We start from the raw sequence: 9,134 nt of genomic DNA, 5'->3' as shown, positions 1-9,134 counted from the left end.
TGACTTGGTGATCATTGTGCAAGCTCCGCGAAACACAGGGCGCCTGGAATACAGAGAGAAAGGGGGCCCCGGACCGGTGAGGTCTCGCCCTGGTCAAGGGAGCCCCTCTCCCCACTGGAGGTTGTGCTCCCAGGGCCGACCACGGTGCCCCTCATCCTGAGCTCTGGACTTTGGACATTCTGTAAACCCGTTTACACACATCTGCACACAAGCATTGAGGGGGATCCGGGTAGCAACACGACCCTGCACAGACAGAGCTCCAACATCCTGCCCCACATGCAACAGGGGGTCTTTGCCAGGGTGGGCATCTTTGTTACCCAGTGTCGCAAGAACCCACACATGGCCCATATGATGAGACAGGGTCCCACGGCTTCCATGTTGCTGAGCACAGACTTGGGGGAGATGAAGATCCCAGAGCCGATGATGGTGCCCACGATGATGCAGGTGCCACTGAACAGGCCCAGCTGGGTTGTAGAGCGGGGGAGAGAAGAGTTAGTGCTTTTACAGGGTGCAGCTCAGAAGGCCAGACACAGCCCTCTTCCTTCCATCGTCCTCCCCTCCCACGCTGGCTACAGCCAGGCAGCCCAGAGTCCCAGGCACCTCCACCCTGTGCTGTTACAGGGAGAGCACCGGGGGTGCTGCTCCTGGGGATTTGTGTGTGCGTGCACATGTGTGTGCACACACGCTCAGTCATGTCCAAACCTTGCAACTCCACCAGGCTCCTCTTTCCATGGGATTCTCTAGGCAAGAATACTGGAGTGGAGTCATTTCCCCCTCTAGGGGTACTTCCTCACCCAAGGATCCAACCCAAGTCTCTTGTATCTCCTGCATTGGCAGGCAGGTTGCTTATCACTCTGCCACCTGGAAAGCCCCTTGCTTGTGTGGATTAAGTCTGTTAATCCTCACAACGAGTCAGTTATGCCATTATGATATCCATTTTCAGAGGAGAAAACAGAGGAACAGAAAGATCCAGATACTGCCCAGGGTTCACAGGCCGTGCAGTTCACAGGCCTGGCTGAGGTTCCAACTGCCAGCCCTTACCGCTCTTGACAAAGAGGCCCAGGGGGTAAAGCCTGACTCGACAGTCACTCACCAACAAAGGCCCTTAGGGCCTACCTCTGAGCTGGGCCGAGTGGCATGGGGTTCCTCCCCCAGACTATGAGTGAAGTCAGGGTTTGGGGCTCCTGGCCGGGGGCATGGGGGTGAGAGGTGAGTGACGAGGCCTCCGGGGACAGAAACACTCAGGGTCTGTGAACTTTCTCTGATGCCCTCTTTTAGAATATGACCTTCCTACCAATGAGACCAGGCTCAGACACACCCCATATGATTCCATTCCCATGAAATTCCACAACAGGCAGAACTAATCTACAGAGATAGAACATGGAGGGGTGGGGGGTTGCCACCTGGAAAGGGGCAAGAGGGAAGTTTCTGGGGTGACCACTTTGTCAAACTCAGCAAACACTGAAGATCTGTGTGTTTCACTCTGTGTAAATCCTACATGAATCAAGAAAAAAATTCTAAGGAAGAAAATGGTCTGTTTCATGTTCCTACTTATAACATCAGCCCCCCGAAGCCACCAGCCTGATTTCTGGAGCTTGAGTTGAATGTACGTGTGCCTGTCTCTCTGGGCACAGGCTGCACTCAGAGTTCCAACTCAGAGAACATGGAAGAGCCCAGCTGTGACCAGCCTCCAAGGGACACACTACCGGAGGAGTGGAGGTCCAGAGAAGTATCAGCTTCTGCTTCCCATGACCATCTCAGATTTCCTCCTCTGATGGCCCAGGTTGACTCACCAATGGCTTGGACCTTCTACTGAGCTCTGCATTCACCCTGAAGCTGCCTACCCAAGTCTAGGACATGCTGAGGGTTTGCTTGGCTGTGCTTCTCTCACGGCCAAAAGGAGGGTGTTGCTGCTCTTCAGCCAATTCCTGGGGCCCTGGGATCCCAAGGTGACACACAGTCAAGCTACATCATTCCCCCTGTCAAGCCCCTGGTCCCTCCTTCATCTCTTCTGCAGCCAGACATGGGAGCTCCAGAGGCTCTGCCCAGAGCCTAGCCCACTCGTCCTGCCCTTGACACCATCCCGACCTCACTCTGGGCACCCTTGCTCCTCATCCTCTGAGCCTGAAGCTTGTCCCTTTACTCCCCCACACCCCCAAACCTCTCCCTCCTCACAGGTCCAGTGACAACCCCATCTTACCCCTCTCTAAGCTGCAGGCAACTCCAAGTTCAGCCCTTGTGTGTGCTAAGTACTTCAGTTCTGTCCAACTCTTTGTGGCCCCATGGACTGCAGCCCTCCAGGCTCTTCTGTCCATGGGGATTCTCCAGGCAAGAATACTGGAGTGGGTTACCATTCCCTCCAGAGGATCTTCCCCACCCAGGGAGCGAACCCATGACTCTTAATGCCTCCTGCGTTGGCAGGTGAGTTCTTTACCACTAGCGCCACTCGGGAAGCCCTGGTCCAGCCCTTACTACATTCCAACTTAGAGGGATCACCTATGTCACTCCCATGCCGGACTCGCCACCCCAGCTACTGGCTAAGAAGAAATGGGATTTCCCTATTGCAGGAGGAATTCAAACTTAAGAGGATACATGTGGTGAAGGTGCTGGAGCAGGGATCTGACATCCAAAGTTGTCTCTGACTATCTGGGAAAAGACTGTTGGCCTGAGCAAACACCAGCCCTCTGGGTGCTTACCCAGCACATACACGTATTAGCCTCACAAGAATATGCTGAGTTCACTGGCAAGAAGGAAAGGGGTGTGAGTGTGAGAAACTGTTTAATCAGAAGTGCTGTGTTTGTGTGTGGTGGAGGGGGAGGATGATTTGGTTGTGCACAACCACCCCTCCTCGATTGGACCGGGGAAGGGCCTGCCCCCAAGGATGGCCTTACCTCCTTTTGGAGACTCGTGGTCTTGGGTTCGCTGCTCTGGATCGACTTCTCATCCCCCCTCCTTTTTCTCAGGCTCGTCTCTTCCATCTTCCCCTCCCACCAGTTCTAGGAGGCTGCAAGGAGGCCACCGGTGTTCGCTCAGCAAATACTCTAGCAGACAAGGTGCAGATGGAGTCAGCTGTGGGTTGTGAGCACTGATTCACGAGCAGATAATTATCTACGGTTTTACAGCTGGAAAAGTGCAGCTGTCGACTCCGTAGGCATAATTTGCTCGGGTCCAACAACATCCTGACTGCCCTTCAGACCCTGGGGCAACTGGGGTTCCAGGCTCTTTTCCAAACTCCTCCAGTGCCCCGCGTTCCGTCTCCCATCCTCTGAGTCCTATATCTCAGCGGTGACATGCCTGAAAGTCATTCTGCAGCCCAAGCTCATTTTTTCAAAAGCTTTTAAGAAGAAATATTTTAAAACACTCTAGAATCTACTTAATGGAGTCAAGTCTGAGGAAAGAAAGTTTTTTTCACAATTAGTTTCCAAAGCCCCTCGCGCGTAATAGGTCCACAGCACAGATATTTTTTCATTGAGTGTTGCAAAGAGCATTGATGACAAGATGAACAGTACCAGGCTGAACTAGTTGGCGGTCACTTCCTGTTCCCTTTCTCCAGATAAAGGCCCTCTCGGGTCCGCAGGCCAGGGGCTCTGCCAACCTTCCCATCACCGATGGCCTTACCTTCGCCTTGACCTCGAGGAGCCCAGGGATCTCCCCTGGGTGTCTGACCACCTTCCTCCACACAGCTGTGTCCTAGGAATGGCCATGTCTCATGCCCAGGAGAGGAGTAAGCCAGAAGGTACAGAGGTCAACAAAGGTAATTATTAAACACCTTTTTTTTTTTTTTAAATCTGTGAAACGGGTAGACCATGCAAAAAAGGGGAGGGTTCGGTAAGCCAGTTTCTCTCCAAAATGCTTTTGTTTTGTTCGCTTGTGTCCAGACCAGTTTGTTTTATTTTTTTGTTTTTTTCAGACCAGTTTTTTTTTTTTTCCCCCCCAGTTTGTTTTAAAATTAACCAGATTGCTCCAAATCAGCCGCATCTTGTAAGGAGAAATCTCTTCCTGAAAGACGAACCAGAGGAGGTAAATTTTGGAGCCCACTCTTCCGTTATCTTAATAGGCTGTGTTTACAACTCCAGGCAGGCAGCACAGCAAAGCTGCATGTGGCCCTCTTTCAAGGTGGGGGCTTGGGGAGGACGGGAAGAAATTTCCCTCCCCACTCAGGAGTTTCCTCCAGCGTCCTTGGTCCACCATCCCTCTGGTTCTGACCAAGGCTGCGGGGTGGTGGACGAGTCCTTCCCATTCACCTTGGCCAGGGGCTGGATCTCGGCGCCCTCTGGATCCACAAGAGGGTTTGTCCAGTGGGGACACAGTGAGGCCCCTGCTCTGTCCACACCTGCAGCCCTGGCCACACGCCTCTGTGATTTGTTACTGCTGCTGCTCAAGTGGCCCAGGCCCGTGCTCATAGGACTTTGTTAAAATTAATTTTTTAAGTCAAAGTATAGTTGATTTACAATGTAGTGATTTACAGTGTTTACAGAAAAGTGAGTCAGTTATACATAATACATCTAGCCACTCTTTTTTTTTTTTTAACTTTTAATTTGGTATTGAAGCATAGCCAATTCGGGGCTTCCCAAGGAGAACCAACTAGTCCATCCTAAAGGGAATCAGTCCTGAATATTCATTGGAAGGACTGATGCTGAAGCTGAAACTCCAATACTTTGGCCACCTGATGCGAAGAACTGACTCATTGGAAAAGACCCTGATGCTGGGCAAGATTGAAGGCAGGAGGAGAAGGGGACGACAGAGGATGAGATGATTTGATGGCACCACTGACTCAATGGACATGAGTTTGAGTAAACTCCAGGAGTTGGTGATGGACAGGGAGGCCTGGTGTGCTGTAGAGCATGGGGTCACAAAGAGTTGGACATGACTAAGCGACTGAACTGAACTGAACTGATGGCTCAGTGGTAAAGAAAGTGAAAGTTGCTCAGTCATGTCCGACCCTTTGCAACCCCATGGACTGTAGCCCACCAGGCTCCTCCATCCATGGGATTCTCCAAGCAAGAATACTGGAGTGGGTTGCCACTTCCTTCTCCAGGGGGTCTTCCTGACCCAGGGATCGAACCCAGGTGTCCTCCATTGCAGACAGACGTTTTAACCTCTGAGCCACCAAGGAAGCCAGAAAAATTGTTAAGTTGTGTCCGACTCTTTGCGACGCCATGGACTATAGCCTACCAGGCTCCTCTGTCCATGCGATTCTACAGGCAAGAATACTGAAGTGGGTTGCCATGTCCTTCTCCAGGAGATCTTCCCAACCCAGGAGTCGAACCCAGGTCTCCTACATTGCAGGCAGATTCTTTACCAACTGAGCTATGAGGGAAGTCCCAATCGTAAAGAATCTGCGTGCTAAGGCAGGAGATGCAAGTTCAATCCCTGAGTCTGGAAGATCCCTTGGGGAAGGAAATGCCAACCCACTCGAGTACTCTTGACTGAGAAATCCCATGGACAGAGGAGCCTGGTGAGCTATAGTCCATGAAGTTGCAGAAGAATCAGACACTTGGCAGCTAAACAACAGCAACAACATAGCCGATTAACAATTTTGTGATAGTTTCAGTGGACAGCAAAGGGACTCAGTCATACATATAACATGTAACCATTCTCCCCCAAATTCCCCTTCCATCCAGGCTGCCACATAACATTGAGCAGAGTTCTCTGTGCTATACAGCAGGTCCTTGTTGGTCATCCATTTTAAATGCAGTGGTATGTACTTGTCAATCGCAAACCTATCTGCCCAATCCCATCCTTCCCCACTTAGCCACTCTTTTTAGATTTGATCCCCATGTAGGCCATTACAGAGTTCTGAGTTCCCTGTGCTATACAGTAGGTCTTTATTAGTTGTTTATTTTATACATTACAGTGTGTATATGTCAATCCCAATCTCCCAGTTTATCCCTCCCCCCTTTCTCCCCCTGGTAACAATGTTTGTTTTCTACATCTCTGGCTTCTTCGTAAAGAGGTTCATTTTTTTAGATTCCACAGATAAGTGATATTGTATTTGTCTTTCTCTGACTTCACTCAGTATGACAATCTCAGGTCGAAGGACTTTAAAGTGAAAAGGGGCGCAGACGTCATTGATTTCTCATTCTTGCTTACTCTCACTTGAGGAAACCGAGGCCCCAGAGGGAAGGAAGCACATCCAGCGGTCCGGAGACCTCTCCTCTCCGAGGGGCTGCGGTTGTGCTCAGCGGGGCTGGGGGCAGACCCAGCCCTCCCCGCTGACACCAACTCCTCAGCTGACACTAATCCCTTATCTCAGATGAGATCTTACCTGAGACGGAAGAATCCAGCCTAAAGCGCGGTTGCTTATCGCTGGGCTCCTTGGCAGCTGTGCTTGGGGGTAAATGTAACAGCATTCTAGATATCCAGATGAGCCCAAAGGTCACAGGACAGTGCTAGTGAGTCACTGGGGATTACTTTGGGACAGGCAGACCTGGGAGAAGGGAAGACTTCTCAGGGTCATCTCTTAAAGCCTTCTGAGAAAGTGGGGGATCTTTGCTAGCCCAGAGTCAGGGTCCCGATGTGGAAGTTTTGTTACCGATCCCCTCGGTGGGCCCCATCTGCTCATCAGGGCACCTGCTCCCCTTGACTGGCGTGGTGCAGGGCCCGAGGAACGTGCTCATTCGCAGGCTATCTCTTTCTCTCTCTGGAGCGTGGAGGCAGGACCTGCCCACAGGCTTGTTAGAGTCACTCCTTCAGGATTTGCTAGCACTGCAACATTCAGAGGAAGGTCTGAATGCAGACCTTGCAGAGCCCTGCAGAAGGCTCCCCGGGTCAAGGTCGCCCCAAAGGGCTGCTAGGCTAACAGAAATCACTGGAAGACAGCAGGGTGGCAGTGATGCGTGGGAAGGTCCTGTGGATCCACACCAGCCACATGGCCTCAGAGTTACTTACTGCTCTCTGAGCATTGAATTCTGAATCTGTAAAATGGGCCAGTACTGGCACACCCCCTTCACCAAACAGAAGTGCAGGAGGTTATGCATTAAGCTTCCTGCGTGCATATGTGCTGAGTCACTCAGTTGTGTCCGACTCTTTGCAACCCTATGGACCATAGCCTGCCAGGTTCCTCTGTCCATGGGGATTCTCCAGGCAAGAATACTGGAGTGGGTTACCATGCCCTCCTCCAGGGATCTTCCCAACCCAGGGATCAAACCCACGTCTCATGTCTCCTGCATCGGGAGGTGAGTTCTTTATCATTAGTGCCACCTGGGAAGCCCGCATTAAGCTTCAGGGTTCTGTTAATGCAACGGATCCCCTGTTCTTCTTGGGCCTCTGTCAAATGCTCAAATGCTGTGGTTTGGAACATCTGGGCACAGGGATCCTTGTTGAGGGTCAGTTCATTTTTAGTCCATGTGAGCATTTCTTAAGACTTGTTTCTTTTTGTTTCATTTTTTCCCCAACAGAGTGAGTGTTCAATCAATTATCATAAAGCTCCCCCCACCCCTGCCGCCCCAGGGAAAATACTGTGAATCTGTCTTAACACCATTTTTTCCCCAATTCTTGAAGATCTTTGTCTCATTGTGCATCCAGCCTTTCTACCACATGGCTTAAGTTTTACCTCACTGCAGTCAATTTCCTCTTACAGTTAATTTCCAAGGAGGTTTCATGTTATTTTATTTTTCCATAAAACTTGTTTCTTAAGTTTCTGCTAAAACTCTTGACTTTCCCTTTCTTTTCTTTCCTTTTTTTTGCTACACCACATGGCATATGGTGGAGAAGGCAATGGCAACCCACTCCAGTACTCTTGCCTGGAAAATTCCCATGGGCGGAGGAGCCTGGTAGGCTGCAGTCCATGGGGTTGCTAAGAGTCGGACATGACTGAGCGACTTCACTTTCACTTTTCACTTTCATGCATTGGGAGAAGGAAATGGCAACCCATCCAGTGTTCTTGCCTGGTGAATCCAGGAGCCTGGTGGGCTGCCGTCTATGGAGTCGCACAGAGGCGGACACGACTGAAGTGACTTAGCGGCGGCAGCAGCAGCGGGGCATATGGGATCTTGGTTCCCCAACCAGGAATGGAACCCACATCTCCTGCAGTAGAAATCACAGAATCTTAGCTACTGGACCACCAGGGAAGACCTGACCTTCACTTTCTTTTTTTGAAAAAATTATTTAGTTAGTTATTTTTGGCTGTGCTGGGTCCTTGTTGCTGCGCCAGCTTTTCTGTAGCTGTGGCGAGCAGGGTTAACTCTATAGCTCCGGTAATAGGCTTTGCATCGCAGTGACTTCTCTAGCTGCAGAGCAGAGGCCTCTAGAACACTCGGGCTTCAATAGTTGCAACATGTGGACTCAGTAGTTGCCACTCCCAGGCTCTGGAGCCCAGGCTCAATAGTTTGTGGCACACGGGCTTAGTTGTTAGGACATGGGATCTTCCCAGACCAGGGATCGAACCCATGTCTCCTTCATTGGGAAGCGGATTCTTTACCACTGAGCCACCAGGGAAGCCCCGTGACCTTCACTTTCAAACTGTGCTTTCTCCAGTTGGAATGATGTTTGCAATCTGAAGATGATAACACCATCTGCATCTTATCATCTTATATTTGGTCTGTATTTGGTTCCCTGGCCCTGTAATGGTTTATAAAGACATGTTTAGCCCTGCAGTATTTGGAGAAGGAAATGGCAACCCACTTTGTTCTTGCCTGGAGAATCCCAGGGACGGGGGAGCCTGGTGGGCTGCTGTCTATGGGGTCGCACAGAATCAGACATGACTGAAGCGACTTAGCAGCAGCAGCAGCAGCCCTGCAGTATAAATCTGTATCCCCATACCCTCTTGGTATCTTGCCGTCAGAGTCACTGTCCTCTGAGTCAGCAGCAAGATCAAACCTTCAGACAGATTCTGGCTCTTCCTTCACCACTTAAATCTTGTTCTGGACCTGGCTGTGAGTTTTCAGACCTTCTTTTCCTAAGTTCACTCACCTTAGATTCCTTCCCTGTGCTTTTGACAGTAGTTCAGAACTTTGGGAGAATCCAAAGGACTGTACTAGTGTTCACTTACCGACCTGAGTTCCAACTGGAAAAACTCATAGTCAGTGGAATGTGCAAACTCTTTAAAAGTCAAGGATTTACAGTCTGACTGTAAAACAATTAGCAAGTAAAGCACAATTTAAAATCTTTTATCTGGGAAACAATCTGTATCT

General features: G+C 50.4%; 1 long non-coding RNA gene across 1 annotated transcript; it reads right to left on the bottom strand.

Moving 5' to 3' along the window:
• Positions 1-339: 339 nt before the first annotated feature.
• LOC108635538 lies at positions 340-3,737 on the bottom strand. Its single transcript, XR_001917814.1, has 3 exons — positions 3,619-3,737; positions 2,892-3,041; positions 340-464 (listed from the first exon to the last, which is right to left on the bottom strand). It is a non-coding gene; the product is annotated as an uncharacterized LOC108635538 (long non-coding RNA).
• Between the last annotated feature and the right edge of the window lie 5,397 nt (positions 3,738-9,134).

Source organism: Capra hircus, unplaced genomic scaffold, assembly GCF_001704415.2.
Source record: "Capra hircus breed San Clemente unplaced genomic scaffold, ASM170441v1, whole genome shotgun sequence".
NCBI lineage: Eukaryota > Metazoa > Chordata > Mammalia > Artiodactyla > Bovidae > Capra > Capra hircus.
Note: the sequence above shows the minus strand (reverse complement) of the source record. Positions and strands in the feature narration are given on the sequence as shown.